General features: G+C 44.1%; 1 long non-coding RNA gene across 1 annotated transcript in view; it reads right to left on the bottom strand.

The window, feature by feature from the left end:
- Positions 1-2,396: 2,396 nt before the first annotated feature.
- Positions 2,397-10,069, bottom strand: part of LOC111768395 (uncharacterized) — a 173,117-nt gene continuing 165,444 nt past the window's right edge. Inside the window, exons 2-3 of the long non-coding RNA XR_002800740.2 lie at positions 3,941-4,122; positions 2,397-3,853 (exon numbers count right to left, since the gene is read on the bottom strand). This is a non-coding gene — a long non-coding RNA (uncharacterized lncRNA). The remainder of the gene's footprint in view (positions 3,854-3,940; positions 4,123-10,069) is intronic.

Genomic DNA, 10,069 nt, shown 5'->3' with positions numbered 1-10,069 from the left:
TGGGACTGGGCACATTACCTAGGCCTGTTCAGTCAGAATATTCTAGCCCTGTGTTCTCGGTAGTTAATTTAAGAAAAGAGAAAGCACCCAAGCTTCATCCCAGCTAGGAATTCCAAGGGCTTTTGTTGGCACCATTTGGAATAAGATTCAGTTTCTGCTAAGATCGGTAAACTCAAAAAAATAGTAAGAAAGCCTGGATTTCTGGTGTTAACTTTCCAGAAAAAAAAGGAGAGCCTACCTGAAATTAAAACCAATGCAAAGAAAAGAAGAATCGAGAGATGTAGAGAGAAAGACACCAGGAAGCATTATTTGCGCACCTGGATCTATTCATGCTTGAATCCTCTTTTGCTTAAGCAAATTATGTTTCTTTCACTAGCAAATATAGAAGCCTGAGTGAAACAAAGAGGTATGCACTTCCTGTGTTCTCTGGACAACAAAGAAATCAGCCCAGCTGGAGAGCAGAATCCAAAGTGAAAGATGATGTCAGAAAAGTCTGGACAGGTAGGGTAGCAAGTATCATGAAGGCTGTTGGATGCCAAGCTCAGCGGTTGATTTTGGTCCAATAAGCAATAGGCAGCCAGAGCAGGTTGAAGAAAGAAGTGACATAATGAAAAGATTATGTGGGGAAATTTGTCCAGGAAGCTACAAGGCAGGACTGATTAAAGTAGGGACTCTGAACTTGGGATTTATGTACCTAGGAGGGAAAAACTTAACAGCTTTATTTACACTAATCTTTGATTGGAATGCGGCGTTTTCTTCTATTTTTAATGTAAGCAACAGACTGCAATAGTATCAGCAGTTCTTGTATATTTATCAGCACAGAAGTTATGGATATTTTCATATCCCCTTACAGTTGTTGCAGATATATAAAAATATCATTTACACGCATCACAGCTTTAAAATTATGGTTGTTCCTGAACCTGTCACTGCATCTTGTTGTCTGAGGCGTTAATAGAGAAGCACATATGTGGCTATAGCATATGTTTGTGCATGGGGGCTTCTCTTTCAATAACTGTATTTCAGTATAATTGGTTTACTTGGTAAGCCGATGAATTTTATTTTGTGCATCTAAAATCATTATTTGGAGGAGCCCTTAAGTTGTGCCAATGGGACACTCAAAACAAATGCCACAAAAATTATTACAAAACCTTCATTAGAGGATGCAGAGGGTCTGGAAGCTGGAAGGCTGGTGAGGGGCTGTGACACAGTCCTGCCATGAGGCTGCAGGCTTCACGTCAGGAGGAAGCGTGGAAGGGAGGACATATCTCAGAAGCTTTGGACCAATTTCAGCTGCATCTAGAGGAGAGAATGAACCTGTGCAAGTCAGGCAGTAAAGAAAAATCTAAGAGAGCAAGGACTCTGTTTTCAACTCTCAATGAATGGCACAAAATGAGTACTCAGCAAATGACAAAATGATGAAGAAAAAAAATTTAGGACACAGAGCTGGTTTAAGGTCAGTTTTGTGACATATTCTAAGATAATAGTAGGACTTCACAAAGGAAATATTCCATAGGAAAATCAAGATCTCGCCCAGCGTCTCAGCTCAGAGGTCAGGGTGGGGCGGGTCTCCTGGGAAGGCTTCTGTGTGGAGGTGAAAGGTATGGACATAAATGTGTCCTCCTGGGGACAGGGTGAGGAGGAAACTAAGGACCTGTGTCACTGGGGCTCGAGCTCTGGTTCCCTGGGATTCTCCCACCTTGCCTTCCTCTGCATACCGGCTTTGTCCCTCTCAGGGAGCAGCATGACAACACTGACTGGAGCAATTCCCAGCTGGACACCCTCACCCAGCATCAAACGGAGAAAGAGTTCAGCTCTTCTATCAGTCCCTGGGGAGAGGGCTCCTCCTTCCCCCAACATTCCTGGGTGCTCTGGGAACTCCGCTCAGACTGGCCTGGGTCAGGTGGCTCCTCTGAACCAGGGTGACAGCACATCCGTGTCTGTCTGGAAGAGTCCCCATCTACACTGTTGTCCCAGTGTAATCCTTAGTAGTGCCCCCTTTCACTCTCAAAAGCATTCCAGTTTGGATGACAAAGCATATGGCCACCCTTTCCTGAACACTCACTGTGCCCACCCCTAGTCCTGGGATTTGGCCAGGAAAGGATTTCCCAGAACAAAATCAAGACAGATACCAGAAAAGAAGGTGGAAGCTGGAACTAGACAGCAAAACCCAGAGATGTGCCCCTTAGCAGGGGTGGTGAAGTAGAATTGTTCCTTTGGAAAAGAAATATTTACAGTAAGACAAAACTTAGAAAGCTAGTAAGGGATCACAAGTGAGAAATTTTGCTCAAGAGCTCAGAGGGGGTGCTTAAGAGAGGTGTCCAGCTCTTACTAAACTGTGAATGGTAGCCCTGATTTCTTTATCCTATGTCTCTCAGTAATCTTTAGTACAGCGCCTGGCAGTTTTTGAAATGTTTTAATTGAAAGCAAAATATCAGAGACTATTGGCCCTCAATACAGAGAATACTCTCCATAACCTAGGAAGACTGCCATTCTCAAAATCCATCGCTTTGGCTGGCAGTGTGCACAGTGTCATGTAAGATGGCGGACAGCCCCTTCATTCCACCGTTATTCAGCTTCTCTGTGAAAGGTCCCATGAGGCTAACAGATGAGGAAGTCAGAGTTTCTGCCCTCGAACAGCCTGCACATTATCTGGTATAAACTTCACAGAAGATGGTGTACCAACATCTAACTCTTTTTGTCTATTTCTCACTTTAACCAAGCTCTCAAGCCACCATTTTGGACGAGGAAAGAAAAATCTTACTCTTTTCCAATCAAAATAACTCAGAATTTTCTGGATTTAAACTTGGTCAATTCAGGATTTAAATTTAGTCTGAGATCTCTATTCAAGCCTAGCTATATAATTTCGGGGCCTCTTTGCAAATGACAGTTCAGGGCCTCTTGTTCCAAATTATTGATAATTGCAAGACAGCGACAGCAGAGCATTAAATCAAGCACGAAGCCCTCTTGAGCGCAGACTGCACGCAGATCGCAGGCCAGGAAGCCAGGCCTGTCTCTTCCCTCTTTTCCTCCTCACACCCCATAAGATGGATCCTTTCAAATGTTTCCACTTTCCATCTGTCCAAGTTTAAAAGGACAGTGTGATATTTTTAATTCTAGATGATTACCCAGGTAGGAGACCTCTTCTGCTTCAGAATCTTCATTCAGCTCTTACGTTACATATCCCGTTCATTCCATCATTGCCCTTTGCTTATCACTCTGGGTTCTGTTTGTTTAGAGCTCCTTCTCAGTTATCTAACTCCTGTGGCACTTTCTCTGACTTATTGCAAATCCATAAATTTCATTCTTTCACCCTGGCAGGCGAATAATATCTTGGTTGCATATAAGATTCTTCAGGCACAGGTCTTTTTTCTTGGAAGTACACATAGACATTACTCCATTACTGTCTAATTTGCAGCGTTGCCAAAATACAGTTCAAGTGACAGTCTGATTCTTTTTTCCGTTTGTATTCTGACGTTTGTAGGATTTTCTCTTTGCCCTTTAGGTCCAGGAATTTCACCAGGATATCTTGAGATATTTGCCTTTCTCTTCGGTACTGCCTGGTACTCGGAACATTTGTACGCTGCAGACTGAGGGTTTCCTTTAGCCTAAATTCTCTCAGCAGCTCAGACAAATTTCTTTTTATTGTTTGTTTATAAATAAACTCTCCTTCCTCTGTTCTCTGCTCCTTCCGGGAGTGCTGCTGTTCATGTTAGTTCTCACGGCCCTGTATACACATTTGCTAACATTCTTTCTCCATGACTTCCTTCTCTTTGCGATTTTGCTCCAACTGTTGGCTCTTGCTCTTCCAGTTCGGGTCTCCACAGTCAGCATCCTCTTCCATTCATCTGCAAAACTTTCAGATTAAAAGATCATAGCTCTTATTTCAGAAAACGTTCTTTTCTTTGTGCTGTGGGCAAATCTCTTTTGGTGTTCTTCTTACCTTCTCACCTGAGTTCTTGAAAGTGTTTTCCAGCACCCTCATTTCCCTGGGGAGTCACCTGGACTAGCGCTCAGTTGTTCTCCTTTCTTGCTCTGGATTCCAGAGCTCTTTACCCTTGATTCAGGCCACCACTGGTCACCAAGAGCTGGCCAGTGCGTGCCAGCTGCTAAGAGGTACAGCATCTGTAGAGAAATGAAAAACAATAGTGAAACCAACTACAACCCAGTCTGCCTTTTCTTTTCACCATGCATGGGAATTTATACAATGTCAGGGATAAAATACGCCTCTTGCCCCAAAACCTTCTATGAGTCTAAGTTTTAAACAATTGCTGTGGCTACTAGTTGAGTTTTAATTTTACATATATAAATCTCAAATTAGTGCATTTTTATTACTTATATTTTTAGTGAGGTATAGTTGACATATAACATTATATTATGTTCAGGTGTACAACATAATGACTTGATACTTGTATACACTGGGACATGATCACCACAATAAGTCCCATTGCCATCCATCACCTTACATAGTAACAATATTTATCTTTTAATAGACATTGTATTCTACACAGAAGTTAATTCAGAAAACTCTCAAGTATGCAATTGTCCCCCAGTGCACCTGGTCTCAGTTATGAGTTCCTATGATGATAATTTCATAGCTGTTTAGAATCGTTCCAGCTCCCTTCAGATGCGGGTCCCACCTCCAACCCCTGTGGTGCTACACATTCCTGCATCTGTGCGGTAGATTATAAATAAACAACAATAGCACAACAACAACAAAGATGAAGAAACAAAACTTAGGTCACTTGAGTTCTGTTACTGTGTAAATACTTTGCTTTTGTTTGCATTAAGAATTTTTTTAATGAAAAGGAGTACGAACTGCAAACTGTAATATTTTTGCTTGGCAAGTGAAAAGTTCAGTTCATACATGTAATATTTTACGGAATTTGAATAACATTTTGAAAATTGAAATTTTTTCTTTATTAATTGTTGTGTGTTTAAAACTAAAGAATAAATAAATACACTAATAGTTATTACCGAACAGTACATGTTTATCACTGAAAATACTGTCCTACACAAGAAGGTATTAAGATATGACCTGTGTTGGGTATCAAATAGCTAGATACTCCCCTGGGTCCAACCCCTGGGGCCCCTAAGCTGACAGTAATGGTGCACAGCCTGCCCTGTGGGGGTACCAGGACAAAGCATCTAGGCTCCCTGGACACCTCTGCAAACACTAGTGCTTCTGGGCCTCCAAAGTAGGGAGGACTCACCTGCCTTTTCAGACCCCTCACAACTTCTCAGGATCTGGCACCAGCAAGAGGTCCCAGAACCACTCACAGATCCAGAACCTCCCTCCCTCTCACAGGTCTGCAGACCCCTGTCAGCCACGTTTTCTCCAGGACCTGCAATTGGATCCTCACCCCCAGGGCTCTCTACTGGTGACCCCTAGTTCTTATCAGCTTCAGAGATGAGAAAGCCTTAAGATAGCTCCTTGCATGGACCCCACCAAAGCCCAAGGCCTGCTAGTGTCCAGATTGTCCTACCTGCACAAAAATTGGACTTGAGGTGGGAAGAGGTCAGCTGGCTACCATCTTCCCAGAGTCCCCACCACCAATTCACACACTCACAGCTTCAGATGTATGATGAGCAACTTTATTTTTCAGTAACTAAACTTAAGAGTTCTTTTGCCACTCTTCTTCTGCTTGGAATTAAAACACTTAATTTTTCTAATCAACATAAATCAGAAACTGCCAGATTTAGACATGACCAATGCAGAATTGAAATTTGGTCAGTCCAAGATGTCCTCTACCCCACTGGCTCTCCTCTTAGTCTCTTGATTGACCTGAGTTCCTAGAAACTTCTGTGCTCTCCTGGAGTGGGGAAAGGCATCTGGAATGGGGCATCGGCATCTGGACCTCCTCTGAAATATGGGCTCCTCAATGTTCTGCACAATCAAACTGGAGAGCATCAAATTTTGAAGCATCCTTGCAAATTCTTTGACACTCCTCTTATCAAGAGGTGGAGTCTCTGTCACCTCCCCTTGAACCTGGGCAGCCCCTTGTAACTGCATCAATGAGGAGAGTACAACAGAAGTGTTGCCTTGTGACTTTCAAGATTAATTTTAAAAAATCCTCGGGGCTTCTGTGAGTAACTTTTGGGACACTGGCTCTGGGAGCCTTTGCCACCATGTAAAAGGTCTGGGACTGACAGCTGCCCCATAGAAAGATCACATGGGGAAAGAGAGAGAAGCTTGCACAGTCTCCTCTGTGCCTGACCTCAGCTGTCTGAATCTTCTCAGCCCAGGGTTCAGGCATGTACATAAATATTCCAGGCAACCTCAGCCCCAGCTGCCTTCTGACTGCAACCACATGAGAGACCCTGAGCTAGCACGGCCTAGCTGAGCCCAGTCACCCCCTCCCCCAGATTTGTGAGCAAAACTAATGGTTGTTGTGAGTTTAAACTTAAGCCAGTGGCTTAAGCCAGTGTTTTTAGATGGTTTGTTTTGCAGGGGCGGGCAATTGAAACACATCCTCTGTTGATGCAGCTCGCCACCTGTTCTCTCAGCAGAAGCAATGCTCAGTGGTTAATCCAGGGCGCTCCATCTCGTCTCTTCCATGGATGATGCTCTGACACTTGGCTATGCTCTCTATCCCGTCCCTGCCCTGGGATAAGTCATCCACAGCTTCTCTTATGAAGCCTCCTCAGCCAGTGCCACAGTGATGCTGGGCAGTCCTGCCAGCTCTCAACTCTCGGCCAAATACCTGGTCCCACTCGGCATGGAGGCAGGGGTGCTACCTCCCAACCCTTCTCCAGACAAGGCATCCAGGCTTTGCCTAGCCTACTTCACTTGCCTCTTGTTGGCGTGAGGCAAAAGGCTGATTAGTTCCAGATGAGAAATGGGATACCAGTCGAATTGACCCTCAGGTTCCCAAACATTTGAGGGTCTCCACCATTTTCACTTCCTAAAGATTTACCACCATCTTCTCTGAGATGCAACAGTAGTTAAGCTCCAGTATCCTTCCTTCCTAATTTCTTTCTCCTGCTAAATGGTTTTTCCTCTTGTATGGGATTCAAAGGCTCTTAGGTCATCGCATGTCTTCCCCAACTCTATCGTGCATGCCACGTAACTGATTCTCAAAATCCTCTAAACATTATGGTTTATGCTTGCAGCTCAGCCATTTGGAATTTGATGACAAACCACATCTCAACATAGTCTGTCTCTTAAAAATCAAAACTTTTTATCTTTCAAAGAATTGAGAGCTGAAATCATCTATGCCCACCCAACTTACCGCTCACAATAATGTGACTATTCCAGGACGCTCTTGCCCAGGAAGATGAAATTCCAAATACCTTGTACTGTTTGTTTTGGAGATGTCCTGGAAGTACTCAACAAGTAACAATAGATAACTTAGCTGGGCTCATCAACAATCCAAGAACTTCTTCGAACCCCTTGCCTTGAAGTTCTCACCACGCTGTGTCCACCAGTCCCAAATCATGTTCTCAGGATCTTTGCCCACTTCTAATGGAATCATAAATATCCCAGCTTTGTCCTCCCCTTTCTGAGATGGTATTAAGACTCTGTCAAGGGAGTCATCTCCTTTATTGTAGTAAACAGTAAACTTGACTTGCTTTCTCAACAGGTTATCTTGGTGCTATTTTGAGAAACCAATATTTGACACTGTTACTTCAGCTATAAATTTACAGAAGTTTATTTAAGAAATTTAAAACTAAAAACTTAATTATCCTAGCTACAGCCACCATTCTTGAGGGCAGTTTGTATAGGGGAAAAGTAACAGGTACAAGAAATTAGCTGTTTAAAGAAAAAAGGAAGAGGAAGAGGGGAAAGAGGAAAAGAACGAGGAATAATAATAATTCATTTAATCCTCAAAATAAATCTATATGGTAAGTATTGTTATTATTGCCCCCATTTTACAGATGGGGAAACTAAAGCATAGAGACCAGGTAACTTGCCCAAGATTATGCCCCTAGTAAGTGGCAGAGCTGGGACAGGACCCATGGAGTTTTTATTGTTTGCTTCAGAGTCTCTGCTCTTAAACACCATGATAGTATCCCATTATTTATGAAAACAACAATTGCAAAATGGTACGATTAATGCCCCAGCATAGGTATGGACAGAACTTAAGGAAACAATAGTCAACTCTCCCTAGGGGTGACATGAGGTGGGAGAGACAAGGCTCTGTTGGGCTTGTTGGAAGGGGTGATGCTTGACCTGAGCCTTGAAAGATGATCACATCTTCCCCCACGTGAAGTGGCCCAGAGTGTAGGGGCGCAAAGACCCAAAGGTACCACGCAGTGTGGAGAATTCAGGGAATGGTAAGTGGCTTCCATATGGCTGGGCCATGGGGAGGTACAAAGTGGGAGGCAGGCACTGTAAGAGACAAGACTGACAAGGCTGCAAGGCTACATTGTCAAAGGTCTTATGGGTTGGGCCAAAAAGTCTAGTCCAGAATATAACTTCCTGGATACAGCCATGAGCAGATGTTTCACCACCCCTCCTGTGTCCCACTGGAGGCTCTCAAACTATCAAAGAAACAGAATCAGAAGCTCCTGCTCCCCAGGAAATCAGAACACCTCTCACCCACACCAACACCCAAAAGAAGGCAGAGGGCTGCTGTCGTGTGGAGGCATTCTGAGGGAGCAGGAGGAATTCGATCTGGAGCGAGACTCCTCCATTAAATCAAACTCTTCATTGCCAAATCCCAAAAGAGCACATTTGGGTGAGGTCATTGCTGTGTGTAGGTCAATCAAGTTTTCCACTTCGCCGTTCTTCCCAAGAATTCCTCCCCTTGAGCCCGAGGCTAATACAGAAATGTGTGATGGATGCAGTGGGCAGAAGGAGAGGGCTGAAACACGCACATTCCCCCGGACCCTTTCCTCTCTCGAAGCGCCAAAGCAGCGTCCTGTGTTACCGTGTGTGTGCAAAGCAAAAGGGCAAAAAAGGGAGAGCCGAGTTGGAAGAAAGAGAGAATTTTCTCATCAGTTCTCTATTCAGGACAGGGTCATGAGGGAGGAAAGCAGAAGGTAACATTCCCATTATCTAATGACTACTTCCCAAGAGCTGCAATAAAACGAGGGCGGAAGTCCCCAGCCTTCAGAAACGTGCATTCTTGGAGCCGGAGCCTACCCAGCTTCAGGGAGGGGAGAAAACAGAAGCTCTGTTGCTGAATGTCAATACCACCGCAGCAATCTTCCCTTAAAAAATGGCAGGGTCTCAGCTCGAAATGTTAATTCTGAAATTATCATCCATTTCTTATGTCCCCAACATTATGATTAAAATTAATTAATGAAATCAATTGTAGAAGTATTGAAGCCATCATTTGGAGCATGACAGAAAAGAAACTCAACACACACACACAAAACTTTTCATTGTCTGGCACACAGCAGGAGAGTAATAGGGGTATATGGAATCATAGAGTGAATGAATGAATGAATCATCCCCTTAACAGCTGTAGGACATACTCCTTACCCTCTCTGTGCCTCAATTTCCAGGAATGTGAAGGAAGAGATGCAGTTGCCTTGACTCAACTCTGATGTAAAATGGATGGCACAGTCCAATCCTATCACATCATGTCAAGGCCTTGCCACCAAGAGAATAACCACACGATCAAATCGTCACCCGTCGCCCATTGCCTCTTCCCAGCTACCAGAATCAGAGTTCTGCTTTTTCCTGGCAAAATGGTCAGCATGCTGAGAAGAAAGCGATTCCTAGGCTTTATTCTCAAAGGAGAGCCTGCAGAATCCTCAGCGAGCCAGAGCCTCTGTCTGGAGTGATAAAGTCACCTGCTTCCAGGACGGCAGGCTTAGCAGCAGGCTCAGCAGCTCTTGCTCACAAAGCCGTCCTCAGCTGAACTGAGAAGTGAGTTTTCCAGCCTCGGCCACAAGCTTTGGTCAAGGAAGCAAGTGAAGTTGTTTCCTTCCAATCAATCAGCCAGGCTTTCTAGGCTTTCAGCTGCTGCCTGCAAGGAGCTTACCATCTGTTTGAAGAGACAAGATTAACACCCAAGGACAAGGAAGGAGCAGAAAAAATAGCACCTGATCAAGACTAACAGACCACAGCGGGAGTTCTTACCCCTTCCCTCATTTTGCCAGGGACGGGGAAAGGAAGGCT

This window comes from Equus caballus, chromosome 16 (assembly GCF_041296265.1).
Source record: "Equus caballus isolate H_3958 breed thoroughbred chromosome 16, TB-T2T, whole genome shotgun sequence".
Lineage (NCBI taxonomy): Eukaryota > Metazoa > Chordata > Mammalia > Perissodactyla > Equidae > Equus > Equus caballus.
The sequence above is the reverse complement of the archived record's forward strand: the minus strand, read 5'-3'. Positions and strand labels throughout refer to the sequence as shown.